Source organism: Nothobranchius furzeri, chromosome 17 (genome assembly GCF_043380555.1).
Source record: "Nothobranchius furzeri strain GRZ-AD chromosome 17, NfurGRZ-RIMD1, whole genome shotgun sequence".
NCBI lineage: Eukaryota > Metazoa > Chordata > Actinopteri > Cyprinodontiformes > Nothobranchiidae > Nothobranchius > Nothobranchius furzeri.
In genome coordinates this window covers 37,861,885-37,880,289 of record NC_091757.1, presented here as the reverse complement: position 1 = coordinate 37,880,289, position 18,405 = coordinate 37,861,885, and the positions used below count along the sequence as shown (strand labels likewise).

General features: G+C 41.1%; 1 long non-coding RNA gene across 1 annotated transcript; it reads left to right on the top strand.

Moving 5' to 3' along the window:
• Positions 1-1,125: 1,125 nt before the first annotated feature.
• LOC129152964 (uncharacterized) lies at positions 1,126-14,236 on the top strand. The gene is made up of 3 exons (XR_008559198.2): positions 1,126-2,363; positions 13,417-13,686; positions 13,839-14,236. It is a non-coding gene; the product is annotated as an uncharacterized lncRNA (long non-coding RNA).
• The last annotated feature ends 4,169 nt before the right edge of the window (positions 14,237-18,405 follow it).

The following is an 18,405-nucleotide window of genomic DNA, read 5'->3' as shown; positions in this document are numbered from 1 at the left end:
CACGCTGACATGGTCAAGACGATCTGTTGCAGTTCAAACCGAACTTCAGAATGAGGAAGAAAGGGGATTTAAGTGACTTTGAACGTGGCATGTTGTTGGTGCCAGACGGGCTGGTCTGAGTATTTCAGAAAGTGCTGATCTTCTAGGATTGTCATGCACAACCATCTCTAGGACAGAGATTGGTCCGAAAAAGAGAAAACATCCAGTGAGCAGCAGTTATGTGGGTGAAAATACCTTGTTGACGTCAGAGGTCATAGGAGAATGGCCAGACTAGTTTGAGTTGATAAAAAGGCAACAGTAACTCGAATAACCACTCGTTGCAACCACGATATGCAGGAGAGCATTTCTGAACGCACAACACGTTGAACCTTGAGGCAGAGGTACCGCTCCTGTCAGTTGGGCAGCAGTAGCTCAACAGGTTGAGCAGGTTGTCCAGTAATCGGAAGGTTGCAGGTTCAATCCCGGCTCCTGACAGAGAATTCTGCTGTTGCAAAGACACTTAACCTACCTTGCCTGCTGGTGGTGGTTGGTGGGACCGGCGGCGCCTGTGCTTGGCAGCCTCACCTCTGTCAGTGTGCCTCAGGGCAGCTGTGGCTACATAGTAGCTCATCACCATCAGTGTGTGAATGGATGAATGATACAATGTAGTGTAAAGTGCTTTGGAGTCCTTACTCTGAAAGGCGCTGTACAAGTGCGAGTCATTTATCATTATCATTTAAAAACAGGAAACTATTCACACTGGCTCATCAACACTGGACAATAGAAGACTGAAAAAATATTGTCTGGTCTGATGAGTCTCGATTTCTGCTGTGACTTTTGGATGGTAGGATCAGAACAACATGAGAGCATGAATCCATCCTGCCTTCTATCAATGGTTGAGGCTGCGGTGGTGGTGTAATGGTGTGGGGGACATTTCTTGGCACACTTTGGACCACTTAGTACTAATTGATCATCGTTGCAACACCACAGCATTCTTGAGTATTATTGCTGCCATATCCACCATTCCTTTATGACCACAGCGTGCCCATCTTCTGATGGCTACTTCCAGCAGTATAATGCTCCATGTCATAAAGCTCCAGTCATCTCAGACTGGTTTCTTGAATTTGACAATGAGTTCACTGAACTCAAATGGCCTCCACAGTCACCAGATCTCAATCCAATAGAGCACCTTTGGGATGTGGTGAATGGAAGATTTGCATCATGGATGTCCAGCTGACAAATCGGCAGCAACTGCGTGATGTTATCTTGTCAATGTGGACCAAAATGTCCGAGGAATTTTTCCAGTACCTTGTTGAATCCATGCCATGAAGTTCATGCAGTTCTGACGGAAAAGGGGCGTCCAACCTGGTGCTAGCAAGGTGTACCCAATAAAGTGGCCAGTGAGTTTGGATTTGTCAGGCTTTTCAAATCCTAGAATCTCACCCTAACCTTATTTTCCATCAGAAGCTAATGCAGTAGATATGTGTAGGAGACTATTTTCATGTTCAGCCTGCATGAAAAAGTCAGCGTGACCGATTATATTAAAAAATAATCATTAAAAATGTTATTTAAAAGTTACACCCCTTTAAAACTCATTTGCTGACAGATTCATTGTTATTATTGACAACTACAAAGATTTATTTTCTTGTTAGGTGTTTAAAATCAATCCTTTCTTATGTTCTAATAATTTATTACCTGACATTAAGTCTTTTCACCAGACTCACACACTCAGACTTTGAGGCCTAGAAGAGCTTGTTGGGCTTTGCCAAGTTGATGTCTCAACATTTAAGAGCAAAAAAACCATTTAAAGCTTTATGTCTGAAGTTAATATAAAAACATTTAACTGTTACTTTACTAGATGGATCATATTTATTCTGAACCCCTAATCTTTAATTAATGAACCTGTCATACAGTTCTTAAAATAACTGATATTAAGAACATCTCGGTGTTGTTGAAATTCCGTGACACAATATCCTAATTAAGCCTGAATTTATTTACAGTCTGTTTACCAACCTTTTCCAAAGTCATCTTATATTTGTTGTTTTTTCTGACTTGTGATTTGAGATCGACTGAAGGCACCCACAGTGACTCTGTGTCACACCCTGTCCTGTCTCCCCATTTGGTTCAGCCTGCGTCTCTGTTAATTGCTCCCACCTGCCTCTCGTTTTCCAATCATCCAAGCTCCCAGCCCTCTCGTATTTAAACCCCTTCAGTTCTGTGTCTCTTTGTGGATCATTGTTTCATTGTCCAGCGTGTGTTCACTATTAAAGACTCCAAACTCATTCTGGTTTGTCTGCCTGCCTGCTTCCCTCACCCGCGTGTGGATCCTTGTATTTGCCTCACTCACCGGCACGCGCTGACACTCTGAGACCATTTGAGAACAAGTTAGTTGCATTTTTTATGTATTTTTTTATTTTTTGCTAACGTTCCAGTATTTGTAATTTCTTTGAAAAAAATACGTTTGAGCTGTGTGAGTTTAGCCATATGGACGAATCGCATTCTGTCACAATGAGTAATAATCAAATGTATCAGATCTTACCATGAGGATTAGGAGCTGTGGAGCTGGGTACAGACACTGGCTGAGCGTGTGTCACACTTTTACAACTGAGGTCAATCCATAGGGTCTCTAATGACCTTCTGACTCACAGTGATGCAGGGGACTGTTCTGTTCTGGTTGGACAAGCTGGTTCCCAAAGTCAGAGACTCTTTTGGTCAGTTTGGTTCTCACACCAAACCTTCCGTCAGGAATCTTGGCGTGACCTTTGACCCAGCTCTCACCCTGGATTCTCATGTCAGTTCTCTTGTTCACTCGTCCTTCTTCCATCTCAGGAACATTGCTAAGCTGAGTCCCATTCTGTCCCGCTCTGAACTTGAGACAGTTATCCACACCTTCATCTCCTCACACATATGGGCCATTCCCATCTGTACCGGGTCGGCCCGGGCCGGGTAGCGTAGGTTGTTTACATATCTGGGTGGCCTGGTATTTTTCCGGGCCAACCAAGGCTCATTCTCAGCCCTCTTCTCAAGGGGGTCTGCTTCAGGCCGACCAGAGCCAACACACCCACTGCTGACAGCAAATTCACACCTTCCATTAGAGCAAGCCTCTGATTGGTGGGTAGAACCAGCCCACATGGGCTTAAGACAAGCATGTGTGGAATCAACCGGGCCAGGCTGGGGCCGACTGGGGCTACCCGGCCCGGGCCGACCCGGTACAGATGGGAATGGCCCATTAGACTACTGTAACTGTCTTTTCACATGTTTGAGCAGAACCTCCCTGAACCGTCTACAGGTGGTTCAGAATGCCTGTGCTCGGCTTCTGACCAAGTCCTCCAAACACACCCACATCACCCCGCTTCTCCTCCAGCGTCACTGGCTGCCAGTCAACTTCAGGGTTCATTTCAAGATCCTGGTTCTGGTCCGCTGACGTCGTTAGGTCCGTTTTAGGGGGGCTTCAGCCTTCCTAAAATAATCACAAGCCCCCCTATCATTTTGGTTTATTTTATTTTTTCAGTTACCTTTTTTTTATTTGTTCACATCTACATGCTCAACACAATCACGACACGTGTAGTTGGTACATGAGTTGTTTTTTTTTAGTCTGAAACAGAAATAATAATTAATGAATATAGAACTACACCGTCGCACACAGGAAGTATCAAGAAAGGACTTCCTCCCCTTAAGCCCGGCAGCTCTGTTGACAAGTCAGGGGCAGGGGTTATACAGCAAAACCTTTATATCGATGAGCAAACCCTGCTCAGCGCTCTTGTAAGTCACTCAACATCCCATTAGGGTAAGACAGCAACAGCAGCACACCGTTAATATTTCAAGGTTATAGTTCAGACGAGAGAGGAAAATGTTACCGCACCGACATGCTAATGCTAACTCCGCTAGCATGTTTACATGCCGCAAAACATAATGAAAAGCCGCGCCATAGTTAAATGGTCGGAAAACTCCCCTGAAGTGACGTGATTAACGAGCCAGCCAGTTCATTGAGTGACTTAGTGCCACCAACTTGAGCGTACAGTAATGAGTCTGCACAAACAAACTGCTCTGCGCTTGTGTGCAGGAGCTGCAGCCCTCTGTGGGCTCAACTATGTCTCTGCGATGCAAATCTCTCCCTGCTCTCCTCAACAAGTAGCCTCTCCAACAGTCAATCACAGACAGCTCTCTTTTATCTAATCAAAGCATATTGCTTTACAGAAAAACACCCATTTAACAGCTTACTGAACTGCTTTCTGCTGCTGGTTAGCTACCAGTCACCATCCACTGCCTGCAAGATACTTTGTTGTAATTCATGTGTATGATTAGAGTGACCACAGCGCTGGACTGACCATAGGGCATAGCGGGAAACTGCCCGCTGGGCCGACCCATTCATCTTTTATGGGCCGGTGTCTGTTTTTTTTTTTCTTTTTTTTTTTTCTCCTGGCCTCTAGTTGTTGCGGACAACTTGCCCACGCCGCCCCACGCGACGCCTCGTAAAAGTTGGTGGATTGGCCAATTGGTAATAATACACTCTGGGCTGGACCAATAGCCAGAGGTCTGATGCACCCGCCAGTTGTTTGTGAATCTCAGTAAACAGACAGACGAGCTTTACAAGATGGAGAACAAAAAACGGAAAGCAGGAGCGGAGAAAATTCGACTAAAAAAGAAACTGGCCCTTCAGGCTGATGCTGGCACATGTGTTAAAATCTCACAGTTGTTTGGTAGTGAAGGTTCAAGTAAAATCAATTTAGGAAGTGATGGAGCCTCAGCCCAGCGACAGGTTGGAGAAGAAAAGAGGGAGGAGGAGGAGAAACCCGAGCCGGTGTTGTGCCATAAATTGACTCGCTGCCAAAAAATGATTAGCCACCGCGGGATCGCGCACGGTTAGGAAATTGCATTTCTAGACAAAATTCCCCAGGATTTCGCCCTAAAACTCGGCATATCTAGCAATATGGACATTCAGAAAGCAAAGATAACCTCTTCCGGTACTTAAACAGATGTTTATCGCGGATATTAGTGTGGCAGTGTTTGTGGCACCCTGCGCGGGAGGGCGAGGACGTGCTTGTGGAAAGAGGGAGGAAGATGTGGCTGCGTGAGCGTCCTGTCACAATGTCCCGATTGATGATGCGCCCTGGCTACTGGGCTAAGGAGATGTCACTTTGGCTGACTGGTTAGAGTGTATGACTCTCACCCAGGAGTCTGGGGATTGAATCCTGCCCGGGCACTCGTTTTTTGCACCTTGCCACATTAGTTTTTCCAGTTCGGAAGTTGTTTTAAGTGTTGCTATTTGTCTTAAACGTTCACAATGAGGATATATTAATCCTTTTTGCAATATTTCCAGCAATTTAATTTTTCCCCCTTCCTTTCTTTAGTCCACTTGACATGGAGCCACAGTTAACTAGTTTGGGGCACATTTTTACTTGAAAAAAAAGTATTTAAAATGATCAAGCTTTGGCTTTAATGACACTGTAGGTTGCTATCTATACATTACGTTGCTCTATTTAAAAGTAACAAGATAAAAGCTCTTCAGCACATAAAATTAAGATTGTCACTTGCCAAATAGAGACTACACCCTCCTGTTTACCTATAAGAAATGCCTCAAAATATCTTTAAATTCTTTATTGATGATTTAATTGTAGACAACTAAAATGGCATTTTACTTGCCAAAAAGTGATTGAATCGCTAAGATTTTCATGGAGGCTAAAATTGACCAAATAAGGGTTTTATGTATTATCTGTTGATGTTACTGTACTCATACTGCCTACTGTGTCATCAAAAACACCCCAAAAATGGTAAAAAAAAAAAAAAGAAAAAAAAGAAGATAATTTCCCTTGCCAAAAATTGATTACAGTGTCCTGGTCACCTGTAAAGGGTTACATTTACCTAAATATTACTTTATTTATTATCTCTTGATGTTATTAGTGCCATCACAGGACGCTGGGTGTCTTTCACATTCATAAACACTTCAAAAATGGCAACAAATGATCATTTCCCTTGCCAAAAATTGATTAAAGTGTCCTGGTCACGTGTAAAGGGTTACATTTACCTAAATGTTACTTTATTTATTATCTCTTGATGTTATTAGTGCCATCACAGGACGCTGGGTGTCTTTCACATTCATAAACACTTCAAAAATGGCAAGAAATGATCATTTCCCTTGCCAAAAATTGATTACAGTGTCCTGGTCACGTGTAAAGGGTTAAATTGACCTAAATATTACCTTATTTATTATCTCTTGATGTTATTAGTGCCATCACAGGATGCTGGGTGTCTTCCACATTCATAAACACCTAAAAAATGGCAACAAATGATAATTTTCCTTGCCAAAAATTGATCACAGAGTCCTGGTCACCCATAAAGGCTTAAATTGGCATAAATATTACTTCATTTATTATGATGCTGGGTGTGTTCCACAATCATATTCGAATAAACATGAAAATATTCCATCCGAATATCTGTTTCTTGTTATAAATATAACAGCAAGAAGGATTTACAGTTAAAATAGGAGAAACACTTGACTCCCCAGGAAGGGTCGTAACACCACTTGCCTCATGCACATAAGTGAACAAATCAAAGCAGCATGGAGACACTCCGTCTCCAACCACCTCTCAGGCAGCAGCCTGCACTCCCAAGTTCTACACGTCACCAGAACATAAACAACCGCAACACAATAAAAGCAGTGTTATACAAAATGGAAGGCCTTTAGTGTTTATTCTCTTACAGTAACAACTTATCAATTTTTTGGATGAATTTATTTGAGAATGTTTTGGTTTTTATTAATTGTGCAATAGAAAAGTAATCACTAGATTAATCATCTAAATAGTCATTAGAATAGTCGACTATTCGATAAAATAATCGTCAGAATAATCATTTTAAAAATAATCAGTTACCCCCAACCCTACTTTTTAGAATACCAGGATAGGAAGGATGGTGTAGGTTTACGTTTATTAGATTGATACATAAATACTACCAATAAGAAAGTGTACGTTGGTGTGTGTCAGAAACAGCGTAAGGCTTAATGTCTTTTCCAAAAAAAACATGGGCCGGTCTCCAGTCAAAATGCCCGGGCTGAATTTTTGTCCCAGTCCAGCCCTGAGTGACCATATTTGACTTCCAGAAAAGACACATTGCCCATTCCTAAAACTGTTAAATTGCACTATTTTCAGTTAAAGAGGACTTTTAATTTCAACATATAAAGTGTTTCTTCTCTGTTTGGTTAGACGTAAATGAGCCCTTGATGTGTAAAAGGAAGTGAACAGTGGAAATGTCCCAGGAAAAGAGGAGGGTTAATCAACCTAATTAAATATAATTATATAAAGTCCTCTTTATCTGAAAAAAGTGCAATTTTCCTGGCAGTATTTCCTGGACATGCTTTGATTGCATAATGGAGAGCTGTCTGATTGGCTGACGGAGAGGCTACATTGCTTTGTAAATTGCAAATTGAGCAACAACAGGGAGATTTGTGCAGGCAGAGATGGAGTTGAGCATGCAGAGAGAGGGCCGCATATGACTGCAGAGCAGGTTGTGCTCTTGCAGATTTATCACTGCACGCTCCAGTTGGTGGCACAAAAATCACTCCACACTAAAAACCTGAATCAGAATCTGGCCGAATGTGTATATTATTGACCGTTTTTCTATATTATATATTTTTTCTATTATATATATATATATATATATATATATATATATATATATATTATAGGTACATATATGTATCTATAATATAGTAAACAGCCAGTTTTATAATGTCACATATATTCAAAAGCTACATCAAAACATATATTAAAACCTATATGTTTATATGAATTCTTTCCATGTGGGTTGTCAGTTGCTTAATATTTCCTATGTTTACCTATGGTAAAAAAAAGAGATATTGTACTCGTCTAACTTTAACATAAATTTTGGCAGCTTAATGTGACGTTATGGAAAATGCCATCATCATGAGCAACCAAACATAGGCTATATTAGGCTAACAGTTGTCCATATTCTGTACCATCTATCCACCAATGGCTGTTTCAGTTATTGTGAGTGAAAACTAAATGGTATAGTAGCATTTTTTTGGCATTAGAAATTGAAAATGTTTTTCAATGTGTTGGCTAGATGGATATACGAAGATTTTTTTAAGAGAGTGAGTGAGGAACAGGAGAGAGACCAGGTGGTTGATGCTGAGGAGATCTGCATGGTCAAGGTCAGTGATCTACAGAGAAAGCGGGCGAGCGCACCGTTATGAGCATTTACCTGAGCACAAAGTTCCCAAGCAAAATTGAACAGTTTTCTATTTAGGAGTGAACAGGTAAGAGAACTTGAGAAAAAAAAACTATAATTATCATCTGACCTGCAACCTTTATGTCAAGTTGTATCTGTATAGTTGACTTTCTGTATTATAAGTTCTACTACTTGCTGGATATTTTCATATATACTGTTATTTTGTCTTGTAATAGTTAATTATATACTCCTTTATTCCATATCATAGCAGTGTTATTCATATATTAAAACTGTCAACTGCACACTCATTTGGCAGAATAAAAGTTTGACAATTATTCATTTGTTCTTTATTGTCACATTTAAGTAACATTTATAATTAAACAAGTTGTAATTAAACAAATAAATGACTACAACATTTCCCCCTGTTAAGTGCAGTAGACTGAAATGAATAGCTTTATTTGGAAATATAACATATCAAATTTTTAATGGACTTACATAAAATCTTTCTTCAACATAGACCCCACTAATTAACTGATTAAGTGTTATTTTTTATAAAAAGAAGAGAGAAAATGCACAAAAGTAGGAAAGGAAAGGAAAGTGATAAAATAATAGGTTTTGTTAGATTTTCTTCAGATAATGAATTAATTGACAAAGTTTTTGCAGGGTGTGACAAAAAACGTTCGAGGTCAAGCTCCTGGGGCTAAGCCCCCCCTATATCTCAATCCTAGTGACGTCCATGTTCTGGTCTATAGGGCCTTACATGGACAAGCACCATCTTACATTGGTGATCTTCTTAGTCCCTACACCCCCAGCAGGTCCCTGAGGTCCAGTGACCAAAGCCTACTGGTTGTGCAGCACCAGGCTAAAGACCAAAGGTGACAGATCATTTGCTGCTGTGGCCCCCAGACTCTGGAACTCTCTCCCCCTGAGCCTGAGATAAGTGGACTCAGTGGTCTCCTTCAAAAAGCAACTGAAGACTCACTTGTTCAAGATGACTTCTGTATGACCTTCTTCACCACCCTCTCTTTATTCTGCTCTCCCCACCTATTCCACCTTCCTCAGGATCCACTGATTTCCCTTTTTCCTATTCACTCTCTCTTTCTTTACATTTTATTTTTTAATCACAATTGTCTATTTTTTGCTCATTTTAAATATATTTTTAACCATTTTCTAAATTCTTTTTTATATTTTTACATTTTTTGTTTTTGTGAAGCGCCTCGTGATTTTTATCTTGAGAGGCGCTATAAAAATGATATTTTCTTCTTCATCTTCTTCTTCTGTGACCTCTTCAGCCTTGTGATTTATGGTCAGACTTGGGCAGTGGACTGTGAGGAGGTGCTGGAGGGAGGTTAAGGACGTTTCAGTTCAGAAGCTCATCCGTATGACTCCCAGGGGTGTGCTGAGTCTGTGCTAGTAACGAAGCACTTTAACTTTCTCTTTTACTTCTGGTTTGAAGGGAAGGAGGATGTAGGGGCTGCAGGGAACCATGGAATCTTCTACATTCCAACCGATTAGTTTTTCACCGCAAATGATGTACTTCTGATGCTTAACTTGGTTTCTCTGATATAAGTTTTGAATAAGTGATCCTATTACTGGTGTTGGTAGGGTTTAGTGTTCCTTTCTTTGACTCTGGTATGGTAGCTCATGTGACTTTAGGGTGAAGTTGGTAAAATGGTATTATTTGCTTTTATTTGGCCTAAAGTGTAAACTCAGCATATATTATCACAAGGGAGGTTACAAGCCCATCACATGTTTTGGATTAAAGTATCTTTCCAGAGTTTTCCCCTTTCAGAAATGATGTATGATTTTTCTGAAATACGTAAAAGTGATTGTCTTATATAACTGTGATATAATTAAGCAATACGTCTTTTTTTTTTTTTTGCTACGCACACCCCCTGCCCCGCAGAGCTCCGTGCAATAGGAAACTGAGCTCCAACCAGAACTAACCAACAATGTTAGACTACCGCTTATATGCTTCAAATTTAAGAAGCACCTCGTCTTATGCGGAGTTGATGAACTTTTCACGGACAAGTAAGTCTTTTAAATTTTAATATATGATAACACAACATGACATGAGAATAATACTTGTACAACGTGTTGTAGCTCTGTTTGTAGGCTACAGAAGCCCGTTAATAAACAAGAAATGTGAAGTTGCCATCTTCAAAAAAACTGAGCAAGACTTTTCGCGTGATATGCTTGTCAGCCACTAGATGGTGCCATCGGGTTAGAGAAATACTCTAGAAAGAGACTTTAAGGTATTTTCATCTGTGTCAGAATAGCTTCTATCAGCTCTGGATCCTGAATAGTAGGCATAAAATAAATGGAACTGAAAAAAATTCTAAAGTCAATAAAACAACAAATGTTGATTGTTGTCTAGTTTTTCCTAAAATTATGATAGAAAAATTCAACTCACCTTTATTGATTCCTTTAAAACCAAGTTCACTTGTTTCATCAACACATTTGCAGTGGTCTCTAGTATAAATTAACCCTTTGATGCATGAATTATGAAATCTTCAACCATGATTTTTTAACAATTTTTTTCATTCATCTTTAGGTGTGAACTAAACAAATTTCAACAAATATTTGTTGTTAAATTTTATAATTTACAAATAATTTATTACATATCCACCTTGGTGGACAGCGTGCATTCTGAACATGAAATATGTTGGCTTGGCTTACTGAAGTCCAAATGGAGGGACTCAAATGCAATAAAGTCTTCAACAGTTGTGCTTAATAGCAAAAACAAATAAATAACAATTTTGAGTACCTGTCCACTGTAGTGACCATTACGCATCAAAGTAAGTCGATCTCTGCAGTAAAAAAAGTTCTGGTGCTCCTGTTTCAGGAAGTAGAAGTGATCCAGATCAAAGGCGAGCAGCAGACAGCAGAATATGGAGTCTTATCTCCTGATATTTGGGCATCTCATCTCTTATTGACTTATGGCAGCACAACTCTACCAATGACTTTGTTCTCTCTGCAACATTGATGTTTTATCTCCACAAATAATACAAGTCTAAACGAGTTCTGCAATGTGATGGAGTTGCTAATGCTAATGGTTAGCATCTACTAGCTAAGAAATGCTCTGCTCTTTCCTGGACGCTAAACCAACAACAGCCTTTCCCGCTGTGAGCCAAGATGGGTGAGTCCATGAATGATTATTTTCAGTGTGACATAGATCTGTCAGGCTTTTCTAATCTGAGCGTTTCCCCATCTGTTTTCTATTAGCAGCTAATCCAGGAAGTAGGGATAGAGACTCAGAGTGACAGATCATTTTCAAAAATAACAAATAAAAACAGTTTGTCAGTGAACTTGGTCTTTAACCATTATTTTGGTTCTCCTGTTTGAAAAACATTGGAATCAAATCCTTCTTGTCCTTAGTTTATTTTTGTTATTCTTAACTCATTTACAGTAGAGACAGATTCCCCGTAATTCATTGTAGTTTAATGTAATATGCCATTACCACATTTTAAGCTGTGATACATTGTTCATTTTACAGTCAGATATTGTCATAAGAACAAAAGCCGCATTAATGAGATTACCATGTTTATGATGCTTTAAACATGTTTATGAAAACAGAAGCTGAAGGTGCCCTGACCCACATTTATCACATTAGAAATAAAAACACTCACTGGCAATCTGAGAGACAATGAGCTCATCCCACTGCTAAGTTGACTTTCTAATCATATCGACGAGGAGGATTTATTTTTAAATAGAAACAAGCTGACATTTTAATGGAATACTGGTCTCCATGAGCACCTCCTGATGAAAGGACATTATCTGCTCAGCAAAGAGTTGGACCACATTAAGGCAGAGCCGACACAAAATATAGAAAGTAGGTCAACAATAGAGATCCAGGGCTGAGTTTCACCAGTTACAATCACACCAGTATTAATTTTTAAATTGTAAACAGCAACCAAAACTCAAGATTAGATTTAAACATCCCTACTTTTCATATGTGGAAACCAGGTTTAGTAAAAACACAAAGAACCAAAATATTCCCAGGAAAGGAGCCAAAAGGTAACCTGACTCAGTATCAAATGAATATTGATCAGGATGTCCTTAACTGTCAAAAAATAAACGTAAGGGTAAAATATTCTTTGATTTGTGACTGAGGCTGCACAGTGAAGAAGATGAAGAAAATATCATTTCTATAGCACCTCTCAAGATAAAAATCGCGAGGCGCTTCACACAAAAAAAAGTTAAAATTTAAAAAAGCATTTATAAAATGTTTTAAAATATATTTAAAATGAGCAAAAATAGGCAATTGGGATTTAAAAGAAAAAATGTTAAGAAAGAGATAGAGTGAATAGAAAAGAGGGAAATCAGTGGATCCTGAGGAAGGTGGAATAGGTGGGGAGAGCAGAATAAAGAGAGAGTGGTGAAGAAGGTCATACAAAAGCCAGCTTGAACAAGTGCGTCTTCAGCTGCTTTTTAAAGGAGACCACTGAGTCCACTGATCTCAGGCTCAGGGGGAGAGAGTTCCAGAGTCCGGGGGCCACAGCAGCAAATGATCTGTCACCTTTGGCCTTTAGCCTCGTGCGTTGCACAACCAGTAGGCTTTGATCACTGGACCTCAGGGACCTGCTGGGGGTGTAGGGACTAAGAAGATCACCAATGTAAGATGGTGCTTGTCCATGTAAGGCCCTATAGACCAGAACCAGGATCTTGAAATGAACCCTGAAGTTGACTGGCAGCCAGTGAAGCTGGAGGAGAAGCGGGGTGATGTGATGGTGGTTTGCGCTATTGCCAAGGAGCTTGCATGTTCTCCCTGCACACACGTGGGTTCTCTCCGGGTACCCCGGCTTCCTCCCACAGCTCAAAAACAAGTCTGTCAGGTTGATTGGTCTAGTTGTCCTTAGGTGTGTGTGTGTGCGTGCGCGCATGCACGTGTGCGCGTGTGTGCGCATGTGCGGTCATTTGTCCTGTGTGTCTCTGTGTTGCCCTGCGATGGACTGGCAGCCTGTCCAGGGTGTACCCTGTTTGCCCGGAGACTGCTGGAGATAGGAACCAGCCCCCCACAACCTTGCGTGGGTAAGTGGGTAAAAGAAAATGAATGGATGAATGGGTTTGTAACTGAACGCTTTTTCTGAAAAATACAGGAAAAAATGTAGAAATTAACAAAATGTAACAAAATGCATTACATTGAAAAAAGTGCTTTCTTCCAAACATTTTGTTTTATTAAGAAAAACTCATTTGTTTATGTTTACCTGTAAAAGTCTTGATGCAGTTTCAACAGGTTTGTGTGTCTGACAGGACAGCCAGCGGGGAGAGGTCTGCAGACGTAAACCAAAACATCAGCTGCGCCGCTTGTTCTTCACCAACCCCGTTGTCCTCCCGCCCCCACGCACTCACACAAAAGCACATCACCGTTTTTGGGGAGTAACATTCCACATATAAAGTATGCAACTGAAAAGCCTCTGGGCCCCCCTAAGAAATGAAGACGACTGTTACCGTGGCAACCTAAAACAACAGCAGCGCACAACATCGGCGATGGACAGTGTTCTCCAGCATGCGAGCGCACAGGTGCTGTTTTCTTTTAAAACAAAGAAGGAGAGAAGAAGTTAGAAAGTGCTAGTGGTTTTTGAGAAAAGACGATCTTTTTACCAAACTTTCACAAGTGCTGATGTTTTGACTTCATCAGGAAAAGAAATCACCATTTTTCTTCTCTTTTTCAGATATTCAGACTGTAACAGGATCTGAACGTCTGACGGTAAACATGTGGCTCAGGATGAGTACCTTCTGAGTACGTCAACATGTAATCACTAATTTGATGTTCATTCAACAGAAACATAAATGGAAAGAATAAAATACAGCATCGCCAGTTTTTGTTTCAACACAACATTTAACAAATTGTTAATAAAAAAAATAAAGCCCAGAGGAAACATGTGAAAGATAACGGGACTCGGAGCTGCGTTGGAGTATGTTAGCGGCGTGGAGCTCCGGTCCAGCTCTCACAAAACACTTGATCAGCCTAATTAAAAGAACCTTGGCATGATGCGTTGTGCACAGTGGTAAGTCAGGCCATGTGCCAGGTCTCCACTCACCTCCTCTCTCCCACACACACTCAAACGCTGCCATCAACCGCAACACCACCAAGCACAGAAAAGAGGAAAAGCTCATTCTGGGCAAAGGATCAAGAGACTCTGCGTTGCGATCTAGCAAAAACAAGACAGGAAGCGGAATTTGAAGGACAGCAGAAGCACACTGTCAAAGATATATCTGCTGTCATTGACCACCAGCTCCTCTGTTTGTCAGAGTCCTTTGCAGAAGAGTGTCTCAGTTCAATAGTACGTCATCTTTGGCAGCACCTGGACAGAAGAGCCGGTCTCCTGGACCTCTACTGTATTTATGAATCTAACTTATGGACGCTGACAGTCTGCCAGGATTTAATGCGTTGCACATGTCTGTAGCATGCAAACCTATTTGGACTACAAGCACTCACACAAACAGCTATACATGTTTGTTCCATTTTTACTTTTTCTTCTCATAACAGACACGCCAAGGTTGCTACAACACTGGGATCCCATTTGCAAAACAACTCTGCTGAGTGGAAGAAGTTCGTCCTTCAGAGGAAGGAACAGGGAGAAGTTTAGCAAGTACTTTGGAGATCATTTTCTTTCAGAATTCAACAGATAAATCTTCATTTCTCTTTATTAAATCATGAATGAAGTCATAAATAAAATTAGTAACCACCTGAATACTATGATGTAAACTCTGCATGTGTCACGGGTGAGCCCTGACTTGTGGTTGGTTTGAACATTTTAGTAGATAAATGAGCTGCCTTTCAAAATGCTTGCCTTCCACTGCAACCTTCTTTGTTCCATGTATGGATCAGATATTTGCATTGTGAACAGAAGATGAATATTTATTTCTTCTAATGGGTGAGTAGCTTATAAGGACCACCACATGATTGTAAATCCATCCCTGCATACAACATACTCTGGAGGACCTGATATGTTCAACCAAAGGCAGGTGGACTTCTAGATTTCTAAAACATTTTGCTTCTCATCCTAAAGGAGTTCTAAGAATGTAATTTTAGTGACTGAAAATCAGTCAATACCACCAACAATACCAGCCTTACGATACCAGCCATTCAAGACCATACATACAATACCATGCATACATACCAGTGATACGATACCATCCATAGGATACCAGCCATACAATACCAGCAATATGATACATTAACGGTGAGGTGTGATGCAACATGATGCAATACGAGTCATCCTTGCTGATGATTTTTTACTGATTTGACAATGATTTTCTATTTGACATGATTCAAATAGAATGCCTTCTCCGGATCAGGGAAGAGGACCTGCCCCAAGTGGAGGAGTTTAAGTATCTCGGGGTCTTGTTCACGAGTGAGGGAAAGCTGGAGCGGGAAATGGATAGGCGGATTGGTGCTGCATCTGCAGTGATGCGGGTGTTGTACTGGTCTGTCGTGGTGAAAAGAGAGCTTAGCTGGAAGGTGAAGCTCTCGATTTACCTGTCAATCTACGGTCCTACCCTCACCTATGGTCGCGAGCTTTGGGTAGTGACAAAAAGAACGAGATCACGGATACAAGCAGCCAAAAGGAGTTTTCTCTGCAGGGTGTCTGGGTTCTCCCTTAGAGATAGGGTGAGAAGCTCGGTCTGCCGGAAGAAGCTCAGAGTAGAACTGCTGCTCCTCCACATCGAGAGGAGACAGTTGAGGTGGCTCGGGCATCTGTATAGGATTAGGATGCCTCTGGGATGCCTTCCTGGTGAGGTTTTCTGGACACGTCCGACCAGGAGAAGACCCACGACACTTTGGAGGGTCTATGTCTCTTGGCTGGCCAGGGAACACCTTGGGATCCCCCAGAAGAGCTGGCCCAAAGCTCTTGATTTAAGCTGTTTCCCTCGCAACCTGACCCCGGATAAGCGTAAGAAAATGAATGGATGGATGGATGGATGGATGGATGGATGGATGGATGGATGATCCAAGATGCAATTAAAAATTATTCTGCAGATTACAAAGAACTTGCAAGGCCACTTCTGGTTTTTAAGCATTGTCGCAATTATTTTTCTCTCATTTTCTCTGTGTAGGATGTAATTGCTCCTTTATTGTTTCTGATTAACCACATTGCTCATGAGGAGTGGGCCAGAATACCTACTCGGAGGTTTAGAAGTATCATTGACAGCTACAGGAATCGTTTGATTGTAGTGATTGCCTCAGAAGGTTGTGCAACAAAATAGTGCGTTTAGTGCACCATCATTTTTGTCCAGGCCAGTTCTATGAGGTTATTTTTTTAAATAATTCAGTTGAAACGTGGTTGAAAAGCAATGTCTGACTTTCATTGGTTAAATTTCATTGAGCTTTTATTTATCATTACTTTTGTCAGATTCAAGTTGTTTCTGTGACCACCGTGGTTTCGTCTTTCATTGACCGAAGGGTACTAACAAGTTTGTCCATGTCTGTTAAACACTCTTCAATAGTAGGTGGCTGAATTAAGATGCATGATGTACGAGTGCATGTCACATTGACACCAACAACAGAATATGGTTGTTGACTGTGTTGCAGTGGTAAGACAGCAGAGGACAAACTGGTAATGGGACTGCCACACCCCATTTGCTTCAGCGCCGGACAGAAACGTGGACGTTGGAAATGCAGAACACACGCTCATCATAGTTCAGCACCGTCTCAGTCTGTGTAAAGGGTGCATGCTAGCAGAAATGTTCGTGCACATAAATCTACACGCGCTGCCAAGATACAGTTCCTTTTTTTTTGTCAACTCTGTATCTGCACCTTTGAGATAAAATGAAGCATTGCTGCTTTTTCAGCCACTTCTCTAATCCTTCTCATTAATACTGTTATTTTCCTACTTAGCCTTCTCTATCTGTACAACGCAGATTGTCACTGTTAAATTTTCATTTCCTCTCGCAGCCTAAAGACCCTCTACAGCTCGATCCGACATAAGAAGTCTGTAATTCCTTTTGTTGTTGAGGCAGTCACAAGGTATTTCACTTTGTCTCGAGTTGAATGATGAACACGCTCTGGGTGGGTTTCCTTTATTTTAAGCACACATCATTCTCTTGTTGATAACCCAGGTTCCAATAACTCCTAGCTGCCGCTCCATCTGCCCCTCTACTCTGAACTAAATAAAACACTTCTCCATCTTCTAAATCCCACATAAAAAATTCTGCTGGTTATTTCCCTTCATACCCAAGACATGACACCCATTCCCTGCAGAAAAAAGAACACAGAGTCATAAAACAAAAGGAGACAGTAGCTGAACAACAAGAGAGGTAGCGATGATGATCTGCAATTGGAAGAGTTAGAGATGCACACTGAAACAGGAATTAATACAATAGCGTGATGCTAAAGCGCAATTCACTTTTCTGAAAACCTGCAGTAAAAGGGGGTGGAGGTGGAGGTGGAGGTGGGGTCATCTGTCAACAATTGTTAACACATGAGTCCAGGCATCCTCTGCGTGGTTTACTCTGGGAAAGATGGAGGCTCTGCTCCAAAGATTTATGGCTCCTGGGAAAGAGGTGGATGTGTGTTATTGATAAGTTGCTGAGAGGAGGTGAGGGGGGCTCACGACAGTAATTAGAGGATGAACTTGCAGCACATTGATTGAACAGGGTCCAATGTGAGTCAGCTCATGCAGGACAAAAAATGTCAGTCTGACCTCCCTGTGCATACATGACCTCACCTTTCAGATGACAGTCAAAAGCATCATCTGGGGGGAAAATGGATGCTTATTTTTATTTTTTGTTTCAGAACTCAGAACAGTTGAGCTGACTCAGAGAAGAGCCACCAGGGCTGTGTTGTCTTTCCGTTGTATTCACGTTTGTGTCTCAGCTGTCAGACTGTATGTGTGCATGAGAACACAGGGTGGAAGGAGAGTCCAGTATTATCCCAGCATTCACCAGTGTTTCCAGTGACCACAGGCTTGGAGGTCAGCCCAGTGCTTCTAGACGCAGCCCAGCAAGGGAACACACCAAAGTCTCATTTGGCAGTGCGGTTCAGTGTTTTAGTATTGTCTAAAAGAGGAGGAGGGAAGAACAAGGCTGAAAGAAGGATGAGAAGGATACAACTGGCTTTTTCCTTGATTACTCACTGTTTCAGAAAAGAAACACTAACAGAGTTAGCCTGAGTTCAACTTCTGCTTCTCTTGAGTTTCCTTCTTAGTAACTCTGATGCTGTTTCAGCTGGCTGTTGTATCAGATAAGTTTCCTTCATCAAGATGACCAAACTGCTGATAGGTGTCTTTAATCAGA